General features: G+C 42.0%; 1 protein-coding gene across 1 annotated transcript in view; it reads left to right on the top strand.

Annotated features, from left to right (window-relative positions):
- Positions 1 to 25,261, top strand: part of RAB39A (RAB39A, member RAS oncogene family) — a 32,073-nt gene that overhangs the window by 551 nt on the left and 6,261 nt on the right. The gene's annotated exons all lie outside the window — the stretch shown is intronic.

The following is a 25,261-nucleotide window of genomic DNA, read 5'->3' as shown; positions in this document are numbered from 1 at the left end:
CTTGCCTTTCCCGCCTGAACAGGGCCCCCCCCCCCACTCAGGACACCCCCACTGCGGGACCCCCCCCACGACAGGACCCTCCCTCACTGCGAGACACCCCCCACTGCAGGACCCCCCCCGACTGCGGGACCCCCCCCACGCTGGGACACCCCCCACTGCAGGCCCCCCCCCCCAGGACGTCTCCCTCTTGCCCGGCTCTGCATGCCCCTGGCTCTGTCTGCCGGTGCTGTGATCCCCAACTCTTCAGCACCCCTCCCCCTGCTGCCTGCTCCCCAAACTCGGCGCCCCTCGCCGCGCACACCCCGCCCCGCCCGCCCCTCTGGGCTCCCCTCCCGCGCCTCTGCCCCATGCGGCCCGGGAGAACTGCAAAGTGGGGTCCCAGCGAGCCGGAGCTCCAGCCCAGCCTGCTGCATGAGCTCATTGGGCCCCGTTCGGAGAGGGAGGAGGATGCGGTAATGGTTGGAACACCTCGCCCCACCGAATGTGGTCATCAGAAACGCTGGGCCATGTGACCCGTGGGAATGTGTCTTAGGGAGCAGCTGGATGGATTATCGGGGGCACAGGCACAGCACGAGGGCGGGGGGTTCCTTGTTTGTGTAGTAAGGGCTGAGTTGTCTTTAGAAGTTTGTCATCATTGGTGGTTTGGTGGAGAAGAGAGAGACACTGAGATTTTGTCACGAACTTTTTCTTTATGCTATCTGTAATGGGTGCTTAACGTTCCAGGGTGAGCATGCATCAGAAAATGCGATTTGAATAGAGAAGGAGGGATCCAAATGAAGAGTCTCCTTCTATATATGTTCATTCAGACCCCGAAGGAAGGATTTTGCAAAGAACTCATGTTACATAAATAAAAACTAAATGCAATTTGTATGCATTTCCTGGGTGTTTGAGACTGAACCGCATAATAAAGCATATTTCAAATTCCTAGGATTTGGGAACACTTTTTTTTTTTTTTTTTTTAGAGGAAGGTAGGAAATCTGATATACCATGATGTTTTGGGTTGCTTGTTTTGTTTGTTCTTAAGACTGCATTGTCACCTGAAACTCACTTAAGCAAGCATTTCGCAATCTTCAGCAAGTACTGTTTGTGAAATGCAGTAGTCCATGAGGGGCCTTCCCAAACATGGCTTCCCCTCACCAGCCCTAGCCAGCGTCCCTTCCAATGAGATCAGCCTACTCCTGTGAGGATGTTCCAACTTTTAAAGTTCTGGCTTTCATTCCCAGCTGCACACGGATTCAGACAGATGATAAGTGAACTGCTTAGCTTGCTTATACCTTCATTTACTCCTCTATATGAAGAGGAAAGATGGTAAGGCCAGCCCTTCTGAGAGATGTTAAAGGCTACTCTTAAAGCTTTGAATTGTACAATACCTAGAATTCCTTGAAGAATTTTATTTTTCCTTTTCAAGAATCCTCTTTTAGTTAAAATGGAATTTCACATTTGTGATTCTCATCTGTAAAATGGGGTCATAAGGGTCTCTTAAGATTCCTTCTAGTTTTACCATTGCAAGATTGATTGTAAATTCCTTCACTTGTCATCTCAATCAAATGCAACAAGATACTTTGTGGCCCAGGGATGCCTGGGTGGCTCAGCAGTTGTCTGCCTTCGGCTCAGGCCGTGATCCTGGAGTCCCAGGATCCAGTCCACATCGGGCTGCTTGGAGCCTGCTTCTCCCTCTGCCTGTGTCTCTGCCTCTCTCTCTCTCTCTCTCTCTGTGTCTCTCTTGAATAAATAAATAAAATCTTAAAAAAAAAAAAGCATTTACAATAGGTCTTATTCTACCTTTTAAAATGAATATAATAAAAACATATTCTTTATGCCTTAAACTTCTAAAAACTAGTGGGTTGCAACTACAAGAAACATAAGTAGCAAAATCTTACTGTATTATTTCCTAAAAAGTAGACCCTCAACTTATTGACAAGAAGGTAAAGGATAATTCATTTGTTAGACTTTAAAGTTCTTCCTGCTAAATAGATCATTGTTTTTTAATGCCTTTGAGCACATGTAAATAGTAATTTGTTTTATATACATTATTAAAACCAAACAATACCTCTCCCATAATAATACAAGGACATTTAGGGAATGTTTACTGACAATGAGTCATGTTTTATTTTGTCTGGCTCTTTACCAAAGATATATTCATAAATACATACATATTTCAGTAGCTACGTCCAAATACTTGGTTTTCTGTTTAGCAGAATGTTTCACCATAAAATTACATTTGAAACAATCCTTGTTAAGCCATTCTGTATCTTTAGCAAAAAAAATTGATACTTCTTTGAGTAGTAGATTTCCTTATACATTTTATTTCTTAGAAGATACTCTAGTTCATAAAGATATTAGTCATATCATATCATTAGGAATTCATGGGAAATTTTATATTTGAAGGCTTATTGTTGATTAGATATAAATTAGCAAAAAGGAATCTGCTTTAGACAACTAGGCTATAGCTTGAAAGCATTAAAAAAAATAATGAGTGGATAATTATGTCCATACTTAGCCTTAGTTTTCTTCCCCCTCCACTTGAGATATGACAAATAAAGCTTTAATTTTCAATGTTCAGATTAACACAGCTAGAAGACAAGAATTACTTGCAAAAAGTAAGAGGAACCAAATCAAAATGATAAAGGTTTACAAAAATAATTTATACATATGAGCACATAAATTTTAATGTTTTTATTATGTGTGTTAATGAGGGTAAATGTCAAATTACTGTATTAAAGAGAGTCAAAATTACAGTGCCTTCATTAAAGATAAAATTTATTTCTCTGTGTCTAAGAGTCTCAAGGTAATTGGTCTGTGTTGGTGGAGGGACTCTGCTCTGAGCCATCATTCAGATACTTTTCTTTTTAATTTTCTGCCAACCCTAAAATATCATCATCTTCGTGAACACTGTGTTCCTACACATCGGAAGGAAAAAGAAAAGCTCTAAATCAAGCAACGTTCCCTCTTTTTTTAAAAGTAGGCTCCATACTTAATATGGGTCTTGTACTTACAACCCCAAGATCAAGAGTCACACATTCCACCAACTGCTCCAGACAGCCAGACAGCCAGTCACCCCAAGCAATATTCTTTATAAGCAAGTGAGACCACTATGGTACAGATCACTTCAGCTCGAAGTACACTGAGAAGAAATTAGTTACAAGACCCCAGTTTGACTGGGCTACCATGTGCCCATGAAGAAGGGAAGGTGGATCTGGCATTGTGGGCTTTGCAGGGAAACTAGCAATCACCACTTTTAAATTTTAATCATCACAGTGGACAAAGTTTAGCAGGAAAGGAAGCAAGAATATCATATGACACAGCATCAATAAGGATAAATATTAGAAGGTGCTAGAAGGTTGGAGAGCATCAAATATAAGAATATAAATTTTAAACTTCCCGTAGAAAGCACTTAAAGCAACATGAAGATAAAATGAGATAAAGAAGTGGCAATGTTGGCTGTAAGGATAGAAAACTTCAAGTCTTCAAACCAGATTTTGCCTTTTATTTCTTGTTGTCTGATCTCTGATATGTTATAGATATAGCCAGTGATTATAAAGCTCAGACATAAAGAGAATAGTATCCTCCTGGTGCAGTGCTTCTCAAACTGTGTCCTGCAGAACAGTTAGCCCTTGGGATTCTTTTTAAAAATGAATTCTGTGACCAGGTAAATTTGGGAATCCCTGTATTCCGTGTAACACTCTCTTAGAAATTGATATCAAAAGCTCTCAGAACTCTTGCAGCAAGGAAGCCTGTTTAACTTTGATTAAACCATCATGTCTCAAGTTTATTTGACAGGCTATTTTTAAAATGTAAAAATCTATGATAACTCATGTTCAGAGGAGTCTAACCTGAGAGAAGCTCTGGTGATGAGTTGCTGGAGTCCCATCCTTTGAGCAGAATCCCTGACCTGTTGAGGTGTAGAGCAATGGAAGACCTTCTGAGGTTCCTCAGCCAGCTAATTAACTTGGCAAAGGGCTGTGACTCATATGTGCTATCTAAGGGACAGCCCTGCCCTTCACTGGCCCCCCAAAATCTGAGGGTGGCCTCGAACTAACACAGTGAATATTCAGGGGCTCTCCCTAGCCTTCAGTCTGCCGTGTTATCTCCTTTGACTCCTCTTCTGCTGAGTATCTTTCTCCTCCTTTTGTGTCCTGCCTCTCTTTCAGCTGCTGATTTTTATTTTTCTATTACCCCACTCCTCTGTCTTTCCCTCTTCCCTTTCCTCCCACCCTCCATCTTTTTCTCTCCTCCCTTCTTAGTGCATCTCTTACTCTCTCATTTCCCTTCATCTATTCCCTGGCTGCCTTCTGTCCCTGTCTTCCCCTGCCCCTTCAAAACATTCATATGAACTTAATGTTGAAAAGTAGCTTAATTTATGTTCTGTTTTTGTTTGTTTGTTTGTTTGTTTGTTTGTTTGTTTGTTTTAAGGGCAAACAACATGAAAGTTTTATATTTCTCCTTAAGAGAACTTTTTTTGGGGGGACTACTGGATGAATCAGCGGTTGAGTGTCTTCTTTCGGCTCAGGTCCTGATCCTGGAATGTGAGATGGAGTCCCACATCAGGCTACTTGCGGGGAGCCTACTTCTCCCTCTGCCTATGTCTCTGCTTCTCTGTGTGTGTGTGTGTGTCTCTCATGAATAAATAAATAAAACTTTAAAAGAGAAAGAACTTTTTAATTTATTGATTGGTTTTAAAGATTGATTTATTTGAGAGAGAGAGAGCATGCCCACAAGTGGGAGGAGGGGCAGAGGAAGAGAGAGAGCCCTCAGGCAGGCTCCCCACTGAGAGAGGAGCCCAATACAGGGCTCGACCCCATGACCCAAGAGATCATGACCTGAGCCAAAACCAAGAGCCAGATGCTTAACCGACTGAGCCACCCAGGGGCCCCTTAACAGAACTTTTAAAATCCCTACACGAAAATGGTTTGTTTTTTGATTCCTACCCTCTTTATTGCAGTTCATAGTCTTCAATAGAAAAAGATTTTTAGGTCCTGGATTGAAAGGTTCATAACTGCATATGTTTCAGAGCAGAAATTGTTGGCAATTAAGTGCCATAGTCATTGCCGTCGTCTCCTGTCGTTCAAAGTTTTTAGAAACCATAAAATCAACACTCTATTTGTGTTGAGTAATCAGATAAAATAATGTCTTGGTTAAAATTACTTGTGTTGTAAGTAACAGAAATCTAGCCAAATATGTTTGGGTAATAGGGGATAAATCATAAATGACCCAGATCTCATGAATGACAGAAGCTCATGGGACATGCAGGTGTCTGGAAGTCTGGGAACCCCAACAGCAAGCCTTTGTGGGTTTTCCCTCTGGTTCTCTGACTCTGCCAACTCCCAGTTCTCTCATGTCTGAGCCTCTACTCAGATTCTGGGAAGAAAATAGTCTCATGGGCTGCTTGACAATTTCATTTACTCCTTATTGACTACAGCGAATCAGCTTTCTCATAAAGTTTAAGATACATATTACACAGATATAAATATACTAGGTATGGATCATGTGTCATACAATGGAAATATATCTACAAGGATCTACTTTTTGGAAAAGAGAAATTCACAGAAGGAAGTGAGCAATCATCCCCCAAAGTATTTCTTTTGTGGTGTATCATGGTAACATGGTATATGAGAAGGAGCCAGCATCATTTCTACCAGCTGTAGCAGGATGTGAAGCGATGACACATGTAGCCAGACATATTCTTATTCTGTAAAGATTATTTTTTTAAAGATTTGTTTATTCATTTGAGAGAGAGTGAATGAGAAAGAGGGCAAGCAGAGGGAGGGGTCAGAGGGAGAAGCAGGCTCACCGCTGAACAGGAAGCCCAATGCAGGACTCCATTCCAGGACCCTGGGATCATGACCTGAGACCAAGGCAACCAACTGAGCCACCCAGGCGCCCATATTCTGTCAAGACTACTACTGCCCTGTCCCCTCAGGGAATTCAGCCCATTTTGAGTGACTATATAGTCAACACAATCCAGAAACTAGCTAGTAATCTGCAAAATCTGTAATTATCTTTCTTAATGTCTTTTTTCTTCAAAAACTCAATGAATTTAACCACAACCTCAATGCCCTATTGGTATATGAAGGTGACTGTACCTCCTGAGCTAAACTAAATATTGTTCCCCAGAGGTCTCAAGGTCTTGGGTGAACAGTAGGCAAAATTACAAAGTAAGCAAGGTGCATTCTTGGGGACCCTTTGGGCTTCCCCACTTTTCTTCCCTTCCATATTCTGGGTAGCAAGACCTTGACCTATTCATCCGTTCTCCCTCACATCCCTTAATAGTCTATCTTAGCTTCAGAGACAGACACATGATTATTAATGTTTGAAGACAACTTAATAAGGGTCTTGCTGGGAGTATTTATATTCTAAAGGAGGATGACCAGTTACCGAGGGAATGCCGCCTCATCTTGATGCTTCTTTGAGGGCAGAATCATAGATGATGTAGCTGGTGAGGGGTGGAAAATGCTCTCTTGATGCTACAGGGATGACCATCTCTTCTGGCACAGGCCCCATATTTTAGCTTTCAAAACAAGGTGTAGGAAAAAAAGTACAGAGATTACCACAGTAGTTTTCACTTGAAGAAAAGCACTTTGCTCAGTCTGTGAGAAAGAGAGGAAATTTCTAGCCATCATTAGGCAGTTTGGCTAGCATATACAGATTTCTGAACATTAACCTTTCATAGCCATGTTACTTAAAAGTTTAAAGATTTTAAACTTTCTTGGGGATGCCTGGGTGGCTCAATTGGTTAAGCATCTGCCTTTGACTTATGTCATGATTTTGGGATCCTGGGATTGAACCCCACATGGGACTCCCTGCTCAGCGAGGAGTCTGCTTCTCCCTCTGCCTCTAGTACTACCCCCACTTGTGCTGTCTCAGTCACTATCTCTGTCTTTCAAATAAATAAAATCTTAAAAAATAATAACTTGGGCAGCCCCGGTGGCTCAGCGGTTTAAGTGCCACCTTCAGTCCAGGGCGTGATCCTGGAGACCCAGGATCAAGTCCCACATCAGGCTCCCTGCAAGGAGCCTGCTTCTCCCTCTGCCTGTGTCTCTGCCTCTCTCTCTCTCTCTCTCTCTCTCCCTGTGTGTGTGTGTCTCTCATGAATAAATAAATAAAATCTTTAAAAAAAAATAATAACTTTAGTTAACCTAATCCTGACTGACTTAGAGGAATCTTCTTTCTTCTAGTCTGCTCTGTCAAGCAGTGGAAAAGGTGAGCCACCCAACTGATACTGAGGTATGCACACACCAGGGAACAGCAGAAATTGCTTTATTTTTTTTTTTTTTCAGAAATTGCTTTAATAAGGTATTTTAATTCTTTCCAAAACGAAGTACCTGCAAAGCCTATACTTTATGATTTTAATAAATCTCTAAATGTCAGAATGTTTTAATCAATTCTGATAATATTATAATTCAGGGAAGTTCACTTTAAAAATTACCACCCCACACACTCTCTCTGGCTTATCATGAAACATCTTATAATGGTGGTAAAACATTGTTTTCTGAAAGGAATCACTTTATGTAATAAAGTACTGATTTGACCTTCAAGAGTTTCAGAAAAGCATGAAACAAAGATCAAAGTATGTTTTAAATTTACAAATGTATTTCTAGTTTAAGCTGTGAAAGAGTTTCAGAGTACAGGTAAGTGGTTCTGTGTTGATTGCTACCTGGCATATTTTAGTTTGGCTTAAAATCTCAACAGCATTCTCAGAAGTGTTCTTGAAACATAGTGAAGGTTTTCTGTGTTCCTTCCTATGGTAGCAATTCATTTTTAACTTAGGAACAACTTGCTAAAGTTAAATTACTTTATTACTGACAGTAAGACCATCCACTGGGTTCAATAGCAAAGATATGAAGAAGCTATAAAAAATATCTCAGTGCCAGCTCATCAGGCTCCCTGCAGGGAGCCTGCTTCTCCCTCTGTCTATGGCTCTGTGTGTCTCTCATGAATAAATAAGTAAAATCTTAAAAAAAAAAAAAAAAAAAGTCTCGGTGCCAAAAAATACTGAAGTGACAGAACAGACATTTCTCTTAGGCTTGTTTCTACCTCGCTAACATGGTGAGTGCATCAGAAATCATGTGTGAAAGTCTGTGTCAAGCCACGCCCAAAAGGTCAGCAATGACTTTTCTTGGCAAAATGTGCTCTTTCACTAGGCTTATTTTTTTAAATTTATTTGTTTTTGTTTTAGTAACCTCTGCCCCCAATGTGGGGTTCAAACTCATGGCCCCTGAGATCAAGAGTTGTGTGCTCTTCCAACTCAGTCAGCCAGGCCAATTTTTTTTCTAATTTTTGGATGATTGGTCATAGTTTCTTCTTAAATTATCTTCCTGGACTAAGAATGTTAGTGTGGTTTTTCTTTGATTTTTTAGTTGTTGTTGTTGTTTCTAAGATTATTTATTTGAGAGATAGAGAGAGAGAGAGCAGAGACCAGGGCAGAGGGAGAAGGAGAAGGAAAGCCAAGCAGACTCTGTGCAGAGTACAGAGCCCAATGCAGGGCTCATTTCACGACCCTGAGATCATGACCTGAGCTGTAAGTAAGACTCGAACACACAATCACCTGCGCCCCATAGGTGCCCTTAGTCTTTCTAAATGTATTTTATTTTTGTAGGACTTAGTGTGTTATAGCCCCACATAGATAAAACTTAGGGACAGCTTTAGTGACAGATTCCTGCCTCAAAATGCAAAAGAGTGGCCCAAATGGAACCCTCTCGGAGAAGAGACTAAGAAAGAATACTCCAAACAGGAGTTAGATAGATGTTAAGAACTTCCTGGCATATTGAAGAAAGATTATAATTTCTTAAATTCTAGGCATTGCCTCTTGTTTTTCTTCAGTGTAGTGTTTTTCAGAGTGATGTTAATAGGTGTAATTTGAGAAGTTTCCTTGGTCAAATAGTTTGGGAAATGCTGGGCTGTTGCAGGATTTCTCAGAGCTTTTAATATATAGTTATAATTATAGACATTGTGAATACCCAAGGTAGGTACGGTGTTTCCCTAACCCAGAGTCCTTTTACATAGAGCATTTTAGGAACTGATAGGTTGGTAGGTAGAGCATTTTAGGAAACAATACTTAAAAAAAAAAAAAAAAGTATTGGCAATACCTTAAATTTTAGGAATATATTTGAGAAGCTCCCACGGTTTCTTCATTCATGTGATTCTCCATGTCTTTTTCTGGTGCTTCTGGGTATGATTTTCATCAGGTTTCTCTTTTAAAACTCTTGCTATTTTAGGAAAAGATCCAGTAGCTTTTGAGAGTCCCTCAAGTTTTGTGGCCTCATTCAAAATTAAGAGGTTGATCTTCTTGCCTGGCTTCTAGCCACTTGTCACACTTTTACAGTATCTTTAGCACTTGTTCTAAGCACAAAATCTCCCAGGTAGAATCAGTAGAAAAACTGGAAAAAAGGTTAAAGGAGCGAGTGGATGGAACTTCTTAATTTTGGATTTTTTACCATAGAAAGGCTTTAGGAAAGCAAATGTTGGGCAGCCCTGGTGGCTCAGTGGTTTAGTGCTGCCTTTAGCCCAGGGCCTGATCCTGCGGACCTGGGATCAAGTCCCACATCAGGCTCCCTGCATGGGGCCTGCTTCTCCCTCTGACTGTGTCTCTGCCTCTCTCTCTCTCACTGCGCCTCTCATGAATAAATGAATAAAATCTTAAAAAAAAAAAAGAAAAGGAAAACCAATGTTTTTTTTTAATTTATTTTTTATTGGTGTTCAATTTACCAACATACAGAATAACCCCCAGTGCCCGTCACCCATTCACTCCCACCCCCCGCCCTCCTCCCCTTCTACCACCCTAGTTCGTTTCCCAGAGTTAGGAGTCTTTACGTTCTGTCTCCCTTTCTGATATTTCCCACACATTTCTTCTCCCTTCCCTTATATTCCCTTTCACTATTATTTATATTCCCCAAATGAATGAGAACATATAATGTTTGTCCTTCTCCGACTGACTTACTTCACTCAGCATAATACCCTCCAGTTCCATCCACGTTGAAGCAAATGGTGGGTATTTGTCATTTCTAATAGCTGAGTAATATTCCATTGTATACATAAACCACATCTTTATCCACTCATCTTCGATGGACACCGAGGCTCCTTCCACAGTTTGGCTATTGTGGACATTGCTGCTATGAACATCGGGGTGCAGGTGTCCCGGGGTTTCATTGCATCTGTATCTTTGGGGTAAATTCCCAGCAGTGCAATTGCTGGGTCATAGGGCAGGTCTATTTTTAACTCTTTGAGGAACCTCCACACAGTTTTCCAGAGTGGCTGCACCAGTTCACATTCCCACCAACAGTGTAAGAGGGTTCCCATTTCTCCGCATCCTCTCCAACATTTGTGGTTTCCTGCCTTGTTAATTTTCCCCATTCTCACTGGTGTGAGGTGGTATCTCACTGTGGTTTTGATTTGTATAGGAAAACCAATGTTAACAAAGCAAATATGAGGTGAAATTTAAGAACAATTTGGTAGAATAGATGGGTAGACTCTGAAAAGAGAATTAAAAGTGAAAGAGAAGATATGGTTAGTTGTATAGCAGAGGACCATTGGCAGCAAAGAAAATTAGTGAGAAAGTGGGGAAACAGGAGTGTAAAAGAAGCTGCCGAGGGTTGTCTGGCTCAGTCGGTGAAGTGTCTGCCTTCGGCTCAGGTCACTATCTCAAGGTCCTGGGATCGAGACATGTTGTCTGGCTTTCTGCTCAGCAAGGGGTCTGCTTATCCCTCTCCCTCTGCTACTCCCCTGCTTGTGTGCAAAGCTCACTCTCTCTTTCTCTCTCAAATAAATAAACAAATAAAATGTTAAAAAAAAAAAAAAAGCTGCAGGGGTCAGCCACACTGAGATCCACATGCTGGCCACTTTAGTATATAAATAATTGCAGCCACAGGACCAGGAAAGAACAGACAGGTGATCTGATAACAACAGTCTCAGTTTTCTTTTCTTTTCTTTTCCTTTTTTAAGATTTTATTTATTTATTCATGAGAGACACACGGAGAGAGGCAGAGACGCAGGCAGAGGGAGAAGCAGGCTCCATGCAGGTAGCCCGATGTGGGGCTTATCCTGGGACTCCAGGATCACGCCCTGGGCGGAAGGCAGGCACTCAACCACTGAACCACCCAGGCATCCCCTCAGCTTTCAATAATACAGTCAATGTCCAGAAAGGCTTTAGCTTGCCCCAGAGAGATAGCTCCTCAGCAGTTTTGCTCAAGGACCCTTTTCTCTTAATTCCATCTGTATTCAGTTATCTTCTGCACCATGCCTCCTGTCATGATTGAGAAGAGTTTTATTGGCATATTGTGCAATTTCTGTCCTGAAAAGTATTCTGTTTGCACACAGTCTCCCCCTGCTCCTGTCTTCTCTACACCCACATTGATTAACCTCTCCACCCAAACCATTATTTTACTGCTATGTTCAGAAAACAAAGGGGAAATAGCTTGACACAACAGTAGCAATAGTGATCACTGACAGCAAACATTTGTGCCCACACTGACCCTTCCTTCCCCTCCATGCAGTACTCAGGGATTGCACTGCTACATTTTGTGGCAGGAGTCAGCCCTGCCGCTGCTGTGGACAGACAGACTTGTAGGAAGCATCCCACCTTGTTAGACAAGGAGAGCTGTTGAGTATTGGCCAAAGCTACCAGCAAACATTGGCTCTGGTGTCCTAAAATTTCATACGTGCTGCAGAGTAGCTTTCCAGTCCTTAATGCTGTCCCATTTTTTTTTCTGAAGAAGTTGAAATCAACTAGGATGATTTACTTGTGGAAATCCTGGCACTGATGTAGCTTAACTGTATGTCAAGCACTAGATGTAATAATAGATACAAAAATAAGTAACATATAGGGACACCTGAGTGGCTCAGTGGGTTAGGCATCCAACTTTTGGTTTCAGCTCAGATCATGATCTCAGGGTCCTGGGATTGAATCCCACATTAGGCTCCGTGCTCAGTGCAGAGTCTGCTTGAGATCTCTCTACCTCTCTCTCTCTAAAATGAATAAATAAAAATTTTAAAAAGAAATAAGTGAGATATAATCTCACTTTCAAGGTCCATGCTGTCTCTCTACTGAGTATAGACTATGCTCCTATAACTAAGAGACTAACCAATTAGGGCACCTTAAATAATACAGGACTTCATTTCTCCTGCAACAGTCTGAGTGAATGGTTCTGGGCTGTCAGGGTGCTCTGCCTCAGGATTCTTCAGTCTTTGCCATTTCCCAGCGAGCAGGAAGAAGGAGAACCCCTACTGCAAATGGCTTCTCCAAGTAGATGGGTCGCAGACTGCACACACAACCTCTTGTGTCCCATTCATCTAGATTTGGTGACATGACCATAGCTGACTATAAGAGAGCTGGGGAGCACAGTCTCCACATGAGTGCTAGTGCCAGCTAAAACTGGTGGTTCTGTCACTAAAGGAAAACAGAGAGAATAGACCCTGGGAGATAATTAGATGTCTTTCTCACAGACTTGTGGCAAGAAAGATAATAATCAAATAAATGCAGTAAGGACTGTAAGTACTAAGATAAGTTCCAGTGGCAGAAGAAAGGGAGGATGGGGGCTCGTTTCAGAGGACATGTCCCAGAGAAGATGGTTCTTGATGCTGGGACATGTAAGATGTATGAGTAGTAGGAGAAATAACAAAAGGACTAAGTACATTGGAAAAAGAAGTGGCTTCCAGTAATAACAGCAGATTGAACACCTGTACCTATTTTTGCCCCTTTTCTTGAAATCTCACGAAAGTGAAGATAGTTTTGTTTTGGAACCATAGACCCTCAAACAAGAAGAGTAGGTAAGGAAACAACATCAACAAAATTTTGGAAGCAGGAAAGCAGAGGAGGAATGGTGAATGAATTGGCAGATTCAAGAAAACTGACTTCTGGGATGCCTGGGTGGCTCAGCGGTTGAGCACCTGCCTTCAGCCCAGGGCGTGATCCTGGAGTCCCAGGATTGAGTCCCACATCAGGCTTCCTGCATGGAGCCTGCTTCTCCCTCTGCCTGTGTCTCTGCCTCTCTCTCTCTCTCTCTGTGTGTGTGTCTCATGAATAAACAAATAAAATCTTAAAAAAAATAAACTAACTTCTGAGCAATTGATGGAAAAAAGCTAAAAACCAACCCAATATATGCAGCCCCAATGACTCAGGAAATGATTGGCATCAGATACTTCTGAAAGTATAAGGATGATTATCAGTCTAGTTAAGAAAGATTGGATTCTCACATCCCCACCACCATCCCACACATCAGGTGATGTCCTGTCCCCCCAACATTGGCAAAAACTGGAAATTTATTCTTGGAAAAGAATTAGAGTCTCCAATTGGAAGAACCAGGCATGACTGAGGTTGGGCTCCCTTATTAGAAGTAAGGGCATTAAGTGAATGCATGTATGTTGGATGCTAATACGGTCTAGTCCTTTCCCTCTGCCCCTGCTCAGCTCTCAGAATGCTGGCAGTCAGGCCGCAACCTTCAAACATTGGTGAAATCATTTCTGAAGGATCTGACTAGCCCAAAGGGAGAGGCTTAAGATACTACCATGAGTGGCGCCTGGGGGATTCAGTCGGTTAAGTGACTGCCTTCAGCTCAGGTCATGATCTCCGGGTCCTGGGATTGAGTCCCATGTTAGACTTCCTACTCAGAGGGGAATCTGCTTCTCTCTCTCTCTTCCTCTCTCTGCCCCTTCCCACTTTTTGTTCTCTCTCTCTCTCAAATAAATAGATAAGAACCTTTTAAAAACAACAACAACAACAAAAGATACCAACTGCAGAGTTCTCTCAACTAAAGTGATCTAGCCTGATTTTCTGGCAAGTGGGGCTTTTGATCTCAATGAAAGATTGCAAGAAATATTGGGAGATCTGTACATAAAACCTAGAGACCAAAACAGAGACCAAAGCAACCAGAGAAACAAATTTAATAAAGGGGAAGGGAATGTTAACAAAATAAAACTGTCTTTAATTTCCTCATAGAGATAATGGGAAAATATTACAATCGAAAGAAGAACAGGGTACTATTTTTTAGAGGAATATTTTGAGAACAGACAAGCTTTTAGAAACACAATAGAAAAAAAAAACACTCCAAAAGAGAAAGAAAATAGAGGGGAAAGATTATATTAAAAATTAGAAGATAGTCCAAAAGGTTTGACACACAAGTAACAGGTGTTCCAGAGAGAAGAGAAAAAACAGAGTGGAGAAATCCTCAATGAAGCAATTCAAGAAAATTTTCCAAGATTTAGGGACCTGAGTTTTCAGATGGGAAGGACCTAGCACAGTAGACAAAGGTGGACAGAGTCTAAGGGACGTGGTCGTGAAATTCTAGAACACTGGCACCACAAGACCTTCAGTGGGGAGGGAAAAATCAGGAATCATGTTGGTTTCAGGTTTCCTGAAAACATCAGTGGAAGGTAGAAGGCAACAGAGAGACTGCAAAATTCTGGAAGAATTCTATGTCTGACTCAGTTGAGTCATTCTTTGAGTCGTCATTCACCTGGGAGAGCAGAATAAACCACACATGCAAGATTTCGAAATAGTACCCCCTGTGTCTCTGTAAGGAAGCTGCTTGAGAATGTGCGCTCCCCACACACATAGAGGAGGGAGCCAGGAATGAAGAACACGGAGGATCCAGGGATGAGGAAGCTATGCCGGAAGACAGGCAGAGGTAATGCCCAGGAAGATGACAGTCCCCTCTGCTGCAGGTGCCAGGGACAGCCCAGCTGGACTGTTGGAGCAGATGGCTGGAGGGGAGACCCTCTTGGCAAGATGAAAAAGAAATGCTAATGAGAACTCCTTAAAAGAACAAAATTGGCAGAGAGTTTAGAATTGGATGTTGTTGGTTTGTTTGTTTTGTATATATATTTTTTATTGAAGTTCAATTTGCCAGTATAAAACCTAGTGCTCATCCCATCAAGTGCCCTTCTCAGTGTCCATCACCCTGCTTGTTTTTCTTTCTTTTTTTTTTTTTAAAGATTCATTTATTTATTCATTCAGAGAGAGCGAAGAGAGAGGCAGAGACACAGGCAGAGGGAGAAGCAGGCTCCATGCAGGAAGCCCGATGTGGGACTTGATCCTGGGTCTCCAGGATCACACCCCGGGCTGCAGGCAGCACTAAACCGCTGCACCACCTGGGCTGCCCCCTGCTTGTTTTTCTTAAAGAGCTTAATTATTTGAGAGAGAGAGTTTGAGTGCATGAGCAGGGGGGAGGGGCAGACCCCACTGAGCAGAGAGCCCAATGCAGGGCTTGATCCCAGGACCTTGAGATCATGACCCAAGTTGAAGGCAGACACTTACCAACTGAGCCACCAGGCGCCCCTGGAATTGGATTATTCAGCTTAGCAAAAAGAAAAAGATGTTGTGGATATCGGATGTTTCTTTTCTTTAGGACACATGGGAGGAATAGATTCCCCCTCTCTCTTACAGAGACAGAATCGTGAGGTTCATTGTGGCCAGTGGATTTGAGCAGAAGTAGCACATGGTGGTTTTAAAAATCAGCCCAGATTCTTTACAATTCTTCCCTTCAGCAGGTGGGTGGTTTGTTATTACGACAAGCCTGGCCTATCTTTATGAATACACAAGGTAATTATTAACTTTAGAATACGTTGTGCAGGAAATGAGAAGTCACAATGTAGTTCAGGCTCAGCAATGAGATGAATGTCCATGATCAGAACAACACGAATGCCAAGAAATGATCTACCTAAAATTATGATGTAATAATACTGGCAAGTTGGGTCCTGGGGGGATATAAGGATGTGTGGTAAGTGCACATGTAACTTAGATAAAATCACGAACTTAGACAAAGACAGAGGGATGCCGGGGTGGCTCAGTCGGTTGAGCATCCAACTCTTGGTTTCGGCTTGGGTCCTGATCTCAGGGTCATGGGATCGAACCCCGTGTCAGGCCCCCCACTCAAGCAGTTAGCTTGTCCCTCTCCCTCTGCTCCTCCCCTGTTCTTCTCTCTCTCAAATAATACATAAAATCTTAAAAAAAAAAAAAAGGAAAAGAACATGAGCATAATCTGTTCAAATGACTTGAAAATAAAAGCTGCATAATTTTAGAGATAGAATGAAATGAGAAAAGGCTAAACACCAATTATAAATTCTAAGATGTGGAGAGGTATACAAAAGTATGTGAAACAGAGCAGCACAGAGGAAGTCAAATGGAACCAGACGAAAGTCACAAAAATGGTGGGAGAGTTATAACCCAAGATATTCTTTAATTGTGTTAGATCACATGATGCACTATATTATATGGAGAATAAAATAATCATGAGAAGATGATCATCATCTTATTTTAATTTGGCAGAGGATGCCAGAAAGTGTTGGAGTGAGTGCTGAAGTCTTTTGTACATTTCTGGTCACATACTAAAGAGAAAACAAGCATCCATTCATTATCACCTTGCAGACAATTAGCAAAGTCAGAAACCGTTCCCATTAATTTCCAGATAAACTATTTCGATTTTCACACATAACTTATTCTACCTCCCATAATCCACCTGCAAAGTACAATTTGAATTACTACCAACTTTAAACAGTAATTCTTCAGAAAATGCAGATGATTTCACCTATATGCTTATAAGTATGTGCAATTACTCAGCCCATTTCTCTTTCAGCTTCACAGATCCCTACTATGAATATTGAAAGAACAGTTTTTTGGTATTTCTCTGTTACTCTCCCATTTGCTTGGCATTTGCATGCTACTTGGGCACAGTCTGACAGTATCAACTTATTCAGTTGTTGATGTATTCCTTACAAGTATCCGTAGGACTCATCATGCCTGGTTCTGTGTTAGACACTAGGGTTACAGCATTCCAGAAAAACTGACAACAATCCTTGCATTCATGGAGCTCGTCATATAATGATGGGAGTCAGGCTAGAACCAAATATACTAGAAAAACAATCTAGGAGATCAGTGTTGAGTGCTGTGGAGTAAAATGGAAGATGAAAGGTGATGAGAGCATGCAAGGAGATGGGAAGGCCTCGCTATCATCAAGTGATGATCTGTCATAAAAGGAAAATAGGTGGTCATGGGAATGGACTCACATTCAGAGAGAGGATATGGCCCGTTAGGTTTCATCGGTTATGTATATATAGCCTCTGCAGGCCCAGACTTATATTTTATGCAAAGACTCTGGGATTGCCCAAAGAAAAAGCTCTTTAACATTTGTATGTACGGAGAAAGGTATCCGAGGTTAGGAGCTCCAAGCTTTGAAATCTCAGGGCAGAGAGAGGGGCTGTTAGAGTCACTAATAATAAAAGAAGAGGAGAAACTTGTGTTTTTGTCTCTTGAAAGCAATCATAAGGACTTGGATCACAAGGCAAGTGAGGCAGGTAAATACAGCATCAACACAACGATGGTTCCCAGAAGGGCAGTAGCGATGTAATGTCATGGAGGGAAGCACTCGCCAGGCTGATGCATTCGTAGGCTGCTTGCTGCTGTCAGCCTTTGGCATCAAAGTACTTCTATCCTCTAAATGCCTATTTTACAGTTGGCAAAGCCACAAGAAGGGCATTTCCAGGATGGATCGATCATCTGGTTCGTTTTACCCAAGTAAGTCAGCAAGTGCTCTGTATTTTGTTGCTTTTTTAGAACGCCTGTGGACATCCACCACAACTCATATTAATAGCGTGTACGATTTAGATGGTCTTGCCACTTTCAGATAAAATTTTATAATAAGTAAATAGAACATAAATAATCGTGTGCATTCCAAGACCTGTGGACTTTTGTTGTTGACAACAGCATCTTGTTTTCAGTTTCCTCCAGGAAACTAGATAACTGTTTGAGATACTTTACACTTTTTAGAATCTCAGTAATCCTGTCATTTCGGTCACAAAAATTCCAAATTCCCCAAGGCTTATCATTCACACCTGATTGCATTGCTCCTAGTTAAGGAATTCCTTGTAAATGTAAGTGAACCCTAGTACTCTCCATATCACTTGTCTACATATTATTTTAGGAAAAAAAATTAAGAGGAAAATTAACATAAATTAGTTGGCCATTTTTCTTTCCTAAAGCAAAAATACTATAAGAACCGGCTTTGCAGATGATTAGTTAAAAGAAAATGTGGTATATACATACAATTGAATGATTATTCAACCATAAAAAGGAAGGAAATGCTGTCACCTGTTACAACGTGGTTGAATCTTGAGGACATTATGCTAAGTGAAAGTAGCTAGGTACCTGGGGCGCCTGGGTGGCTCGGTTGGTGAAGCATCTGCCTTCGGCCCAGGTCATGATCTCAGGGTCCTGGGACAGAGCCCCGAATTGGGCTCCCTGCTCAGTGTGGAGCCTGCTTCTCCCTCTTCCCCTCCCTACTCCCTGTGCTTATACTCTCTGTGTCAAAAAATAAAATCTTAAAAAAGAAGATAGCCAGTTACTGAAGGCAAATACTATGTGATTCTATGGATGTGAGGTATCTAAAGTGATCAGACTCTGAGGATCAGAAAGAATAGTGGTTGCCAGGGGCTGGGAGCCAGGAGGAGGAAATGAGTTGCTGTTCACTGGGCATGAAGTTTCAGTCATGCAAGATGAAACAGTTCTAGAGATTTGGTATACAGCATTGTGCTTACATTTTAAAAATTGTTAAGAGGTGATGGGGCACCTGGGTGGCTCAATCAGCCAAAAATCTGCCTTTGGCTCAGGTCATGATCCCAGGGTCCTGATTAGCCCCGGCTCTCTGGCTCTCTGCTCAGTGGCGAGTCTGTTTCTCCCTCTGCCCCTCCCCCTACTCATACACGTGCTTTCTCTCTCAAATAAATAAATAAGATCTTAAAAAAAAAGATTAAGAGGTGGATCTCATGTGTTTTTACCAGAATAATTTCAAAAAAGAATGAATTTTGGCCTCATGAAACTATGTTGAAGATGATAAAATATTTGTGTTTTATGTCCTTCTCTTACAAAACATATGGGGATTATTATCAGCCAGGTCTGTGGTTGCCAGCACCAAAACCAGCTTGAGGACCGTAATCTAAAATGAATGTTTCTGGAAGCGTGTCTGAGGCACAGAGCCTTGACCGGAAGCTAGAAAGACCAGGCATGGAATGATTGAGAAGATCCCAGGAGCTCTGGGCAACAAGAACCACAGGAAGCCAGGATGGTCCTCATGATCTTGTTGCTCCCTTGCTGCCATTCGCCCACTGCCATAAGAAGCTCCAAATAACCAATTGGCAGTCTCAGCTAGTTCAGTAGAAGCATCACAGGGTTCTCTGGTGAAATCATTCCTCCCTTGGATAGTAAAACCTTCCCATCAGCAGAGTTCAGAGTCACAGGGATTAGAAGCAACAAAAAATTGTAGTGACTCATTAAGTGTAATTGTGAGAGGCACCATCACCCCACTTCCACCCTTTGTTTGCCAGACCACAGCATCTGTTTATGAGGAAACCACCTCCTACTCTAGCCCTCACTTGTTTAAAACACATGCAGCCTGAATCATGCCAAAATCTTACAAGGTATTTTCTCCTGGATGGCGTCAGCCCACTTCCCCGTCTCTGCCTCTGCTAAATGAAATCTTTGGTCTGCAGCAAAGTGTGGGATATCACATCTGTATATAAGGGATTCCATAAGTCCATGGATGGTGGTACAGCAAGTTTTCAGTCCAGATTAAATGTGTGTTACAGTGTCCCCTCCATGATGGTCCCCCCCCCCGCCCCCAGAGAAAGATACCATATCTCAAGTGTCAGCAGCTGCTGGAAAACCAACTTGAACAGTGACAGTCAGGGAAGAGAAAGTCTTGTTGAGCCCAATCACAGCCTCCATCTCTCTGCCATGATCACTTTGAGTCCAAACTGGGGTAAAAATACAGACCAATAATTACACCAGGATATTTTGTTTCACCAGTTACTAGGAACTCCTCCACAGAGGGGAGGGAGTTCGGGGTGAATAGTCACATAGAATACAAATATTCACATGCCCTAGACACATCAGCATACCTCTCCCCAGACCTCCTTATCAGTCCTCCAATCTTGCTTTCTCCACTGTGCCAAACCCTTGGCTTCTGCTCATGAATTGGTGTCGATCCTTACCTACATCTTTCCATCTCTCTCTCTGGAAAAAGTACAAGAAGTCCACAGGTGGGAGGGGCTCTCTTTTGCACTAACCTTCAAGTTCACAATTGAGTGGGGCTGACCAATGCCAGTGTGCTATGCAGAACCATCTGTAGGGGTTTTTTTTTCATCTTTAGTTATAGGGAAATCCAGATAGGGCCACAGGTTGAGAGGGTCCTGCAAAAGTAGGCTTTCTGGGTGTGTGAGCCTTGTTACTGTGGGTCCCCTCAGGTTCCACTCCCATCTTGCTATGTTTATGACTTACACTTATTGACAAAGTTCCAGCTGGGTCAAACAGAAAACACCTAGCTCTTGATCACCCCTCAGATTACACAGTCACTGGTGTTCCAGGCATTTAGTCTCTGTCAAAGCCAGGTTGTAAGCCAAGAACTTTCTCAAAAGCATAGTGGCTCTTGACAAAGAGCATACCTTTATTCCAAATGCCACTCCTACCTTTATTCCAAAATGCCACTCCTGTGATTGTCCAGTGGAACCTTCTCCAGGCTTGACAGAGCATCCCAGTACTGCTATAGGTACTTCTGGAAGGCACCATTAATCTGGTGGACCATGAGCCAAGTAGCAAAGCTGCTTGCATTGTAGCTTGGACCATGCATATAGCCTTTTGGGTCTCCTATTTAATGGATCAGAGAAGTACATTCAAATATTATACAAGTGTCCTCCACAATCCAAAAAGGCCCATTAAGTATTATGCTTTCTTCTTCTTGGTGGGGGACATAAGATACCACAACTTGTCTTTGGGGAGGTTTTAATAGCATACCTCGGATTAAGGGATCCCCTCCCCCAAGAAACTTCACAGATTACTATTATATTTTCATGGGATATATATTTAGGTATATATATTTATTTATATTTATATTTATATTTAATTTATCCATTCTTCTCTAGCCACTAACATGCTCATCACATCTCAGTGACCTTGGTGTGAGAATATAACACACTGCTAATAGATCTTAATATTGGGCACCTTTCTTTTTTTGCACTGCTAGTAGTATCTGTTTCCTCAAACTTCCTCACTGTCTCTGCCATTTCTCCCCTTTCCCCAATGGCTGTGTCGTGGTTTAACCAAATCAACCACTTATTCCCTAAGACTGTACTGAGTGCCCACTATGTGCCAGGCACTTAAGAATCACTGCATATTCAGTAGTGAGCATAGACATGGCACCTGCCTGCCTTTCACAATTAACAAACCAATATCCTGAATTCAGAAAGTGGAAAGAGGTGGAGAAGGATGATATGCAAGAGTACTAACCTTGAACACAGTTAATTCTGCCCACCAGCCTGAGAAACAGATTTTAACCAAATGGCCACCATTTTTCCTTCAATGGAGGTGTCCAATAAGAGGAGTAAAGTGTTCCTCCAGTTCTCTTTCGTGAGGAGAAAAAGGTTGAAACGGAAATCCTGTTTCATCCTATGGTAGAAGTCTAAGTGTGAGGGAAGAGGGAGAAGAGTTTCTCCTGCTAAGAGCAGTATTCCTTGGCAGTGTGGAGTGTCTACTTGGGATTGGTTATAATTAATTCATAGGGACACCAGCCTACCTGGTTGAGTGATTTTCCCCAGAAACATTCAGCAGCATGCTGGGCTGATCCAGAGATACAGTCTTCCCAGATGAGTGTAGCAGTGGGGGAGGAGCTTGGGAATGTAGATGTTTCCAAGAAAACAATTATACTGATATCTCCTAGAACTACGGTATGGATGGAGGTAAAAATAGGAGGGTATTAATGGATAGAAAGTAGTAGAATTACTCAGTAGATTACAAATCTGGATAAAATTTAAAAATTATCACTAAAAATATGCTGCAGGCTATGAGATCTTGATCAAAAAGTAGTATGTAAATCTCCAGTTTGGGAAGTAGTGAATTTCTGATGATGAAAAGAAAGTAGATGAGAAAAGCAGAATGAAGAGGATAGTTCATTAGAAACAAAAAAATCAAGTAACAGAAATGACACCAGACAGCCCATCCAAATGGATGTTGAAATCAGTGAGCAGAATGACAGGAATTGAGATGGAAAGAAAAACAAAGTGCTGAAGTCTTCAGCTTATAGAGGATGACCCAGCAGTTAGCGAATGACAACAGATGATCCAGCCAGAAGGCATAAGCCTCAAAGGAGCAGGGAAGTTTTTGGTTTTTGTTTTTACAACAGGGGTTGGAAGAGAATTATCTTGAATGGGCACTGGGGAAAGCAGAAACCACCTCCTCCTGGTCCTATAGAATGAGCAATTTTAGCATGTTGAGGAGTCTGTTCTGTGAAAATGGGGGAGGGGTTGCTAATAGTGTAGCTTTCAAAGTGTAAAAGAAGGGATCCCTGGGTGGCGCAGCAGTTTAGCGCCTGCCTTTGGCCCAGGGCCCGATCCTGGAGACCCGGGATCGAATCCCACGTCGGGCTCCTGGTGCATGGAGCCTGCTTCTCCCTCTGCCTGTGTCTCTGCCTCTCTCTCTCTCACTGTGTGCCTATCATAAATAAAAAAAAATTAAAAAAGATTTAAAAAAAAAAAAAACAAAGTGTAAAAGAAGCAGTAGGTTTCTTTTATACTCAAAACTAGATTGGGGTGCCAGCTGGCTCAGTCAGGAGAGTGTGCAACTCTTGATCTCTGGGTTGTGACTTTGAGCCCTTCGTTAAGTGCAGAGATTAGTCAAAAATAAAATCTCTGAAAAAACAAAACCAGATCTTTCACTTGGGAGGAACAAGGATCTACTAAGAGCTTGTATCCCTGAAACTGTCTGCCATGATTCATCTTCCCCATTTTACCAGTGTCATGTTGGATGTAGGGGGTGCTGGGTCCCCTTTCCAGTCATGCCACAGAATAGCTTCATAACTCTCAATTTTCCCATAACATTCCTGAGACCAGATTGGAATCCATTCATTTATTTCTCTCTCCTTTCCTTCTCTTCCCTCCTTCCTTCCATTTCTCCCTCCCCTATTTTTTCCCCCCTTTTTAAAATCATCCATTCATTCAGTGAGACTTTCAAAGCCCAAAAGGAAATAGGTAAGGTAATTTGCAGCAAGATGTTGTTGCTTATAAAGAATTATTACTGGGACGCCTAGGTGGCTCAGCGGTTGAGCATCTGCCTTCGGCCCAAAGAGTGATCGATCCTGGAGTCCCAGGATCAAGTCCCACATCAGGCTCCCTGCATGGAGCCTGCTTCTCTCTCTGGCTATGTTTCTGCCTGTGTGTGTGTGTGTGTGTGTGTGTGTGTGTGTGTGTGCGCGCGCGCGCGCACACATCTTGGGGAAAAAAAAAGAATTGTTACTCATCATCAACTCTGGATTTTTTTTTTTTAAGATTTTATTTATTTACTCATGAGAGACAGAGATACAGGCAGAGGGAGAGGCAGGCTCCATATAGGGAGCCCAACGTGGGACTCGATCCCGGGTCTCCAGGATCATGCCCTAGGCTGAAGGTGGCGCTAAACTGCTGAGCCACCCAGGCTGCCCAACTCTGGAATTCCTTATAGGGAAGCTGACCTACATAGTTCTCTCAGGATCTGTACCCTACTTCTTCTGATACTTCCAAGAACTCCTAGAGACCGAAGTATGACCCAAAAGAGCAGGCCCAGAAAAAGCTAAATGTTCCTTACCCCCTTCTAGAAGACCTAACTCTCACATTCTAGTTTTCAGGCTGTAGGCTTGTCTCTTCCCCTGAATAATTGACAGCAGGGATGCCCAATTGTTTTAGGGAAAACCTACCCCCTGGGACAACTATATCTGAATGGGAAGGCTAACATATCAGAATTCTAAACCTCTTATCCATACCCACATATAGAAACTGAAGATCAGGTTATTACGTAGAAAATGACGGATGTCATATTGAGACCTTTTATTCCAGCTAATCTATTATTAATAAGGGCTGTTTTAGAGTGTACATGGCATATACCTTGCTGTAATTTTGTTCTATAGAATTTGCCAACTGTATTCCAAATGTGTTTGCAAAATTAGATATAAAGGGCTAGAAAACATGGCATTTTCTACAGTGTGAGATATGGCTCTGCCTAATATACGAGCGTTTCAGCATTGAGTTTTCAACCACAAAAGCATGTTTTTGTAAATTAAACTCATGGTAGATTAAATAGGAGGGGGAATCAAAGTAATGCAGACTTGGTGCTGAGTAAATTAAAGCTTTCAGTCTAGTAACAGCCTTAATGTCGTTTCTCTTACAGCACTGCACATCTGCCTGAATTCACACATATCAAGATAAGTAGCAAAACAATAACAAATTATCCCTCAATGTTTTTTTAAAGCAACTTAAATGAACCCCATTATTTGAAGCCTGTGAAAGATAGTGGGAGATTTTTCTTACTAACAGTGGCTATGTAATCCAGTAGTCCTTGAGAAAACATTCCTAAAATAGTCACTTGAGGGCAGCCCGGGTGGCTCTGCAGTTTAGCGCCGCCTTCGGCCCAGGGTGTGATCCTGGAGTTCTGGAATCGAGTCCCACGTCATGCTCCCTGCATGGAGCCTGCTTCTCCCTCTACTTGTGTCTCTGCCTCTCTTTCTCTCTGTGTCTTTTATGAATAAATAAATAAAATCTTAAAAAACAATAGTCACTTGACAGTCTCTACTAAGAATTCTCAGGAGAGGGTGCCTGGGTGGCCCAGTCTTTTAAGCGTCCCATTCTTGGTTTCAGCTCAGGTCATGATCTCAGGCTCATGATATGGAGGCCTGTATCAGAGGAGTCTTCTGTGGATTCTCTCCATCAGCCCCTGTCCCTGTGTTCCCTCTCTCTCTCTAAAATAAATCTTTAAAAAAATTCTGAGGAGAAGCAGGGAAGCAAATGAAAGGGAAAGAAAAAAGAGGTGAAATACTTTCTTCCCACATCCACAACAAATGGTGCTTGTGATTTCAGCAGGAAAGATAATGAAGGAATGCAACAGATGGAGAGAGTACCAGGTGACCTACTGGCCTTCCACAAAGATCTTGGGTGGTCAAATGAGTTTACTTAATGATCATCTCAATGCTCAAGACCATTGACAACTTAGAAACAGACATTTGCAATCTCTGCCTCGTACAACATTTAGCACTTTCCCTCTCCAATAAGACTAATCAATCCAATATAACAAATACTAAGCAACATATATCATTTCCCAGGTAATATGATATTAGGTATTGTCAGATACCTAGAGGAAAAATGACCCTCAAGGAGTCTTGAATTGAATGGGAGACATACCAACCGGTCCAATCAGCACATTGTGAAAATGGATATAATCATAATGGCAGTATGCCAGAGGCTCAATGGAGTTATAACAGGA

Source organism: Canis lupus, chromosome 5 (assembly GCF_011100685.1).
Source record: "Canis lupus familiaris isolate Mischka breed German Shepherd chromosome 5, alternate assembly UU_Cfam_GSD_1.0, whole genome shotgun sequence".
Taxonomy (NCBI): domain Eukaryota; kingdom Metazoa; phylum Chordata; class Mammalia; order Carnivora; family Canidae; genus Canis; species Canis lupus.
The sequence above is the reverse complement of the archived record's forward strand: the minus strand, read 5'-3'. Positions and strand labels throughout refer to the sequence as shown.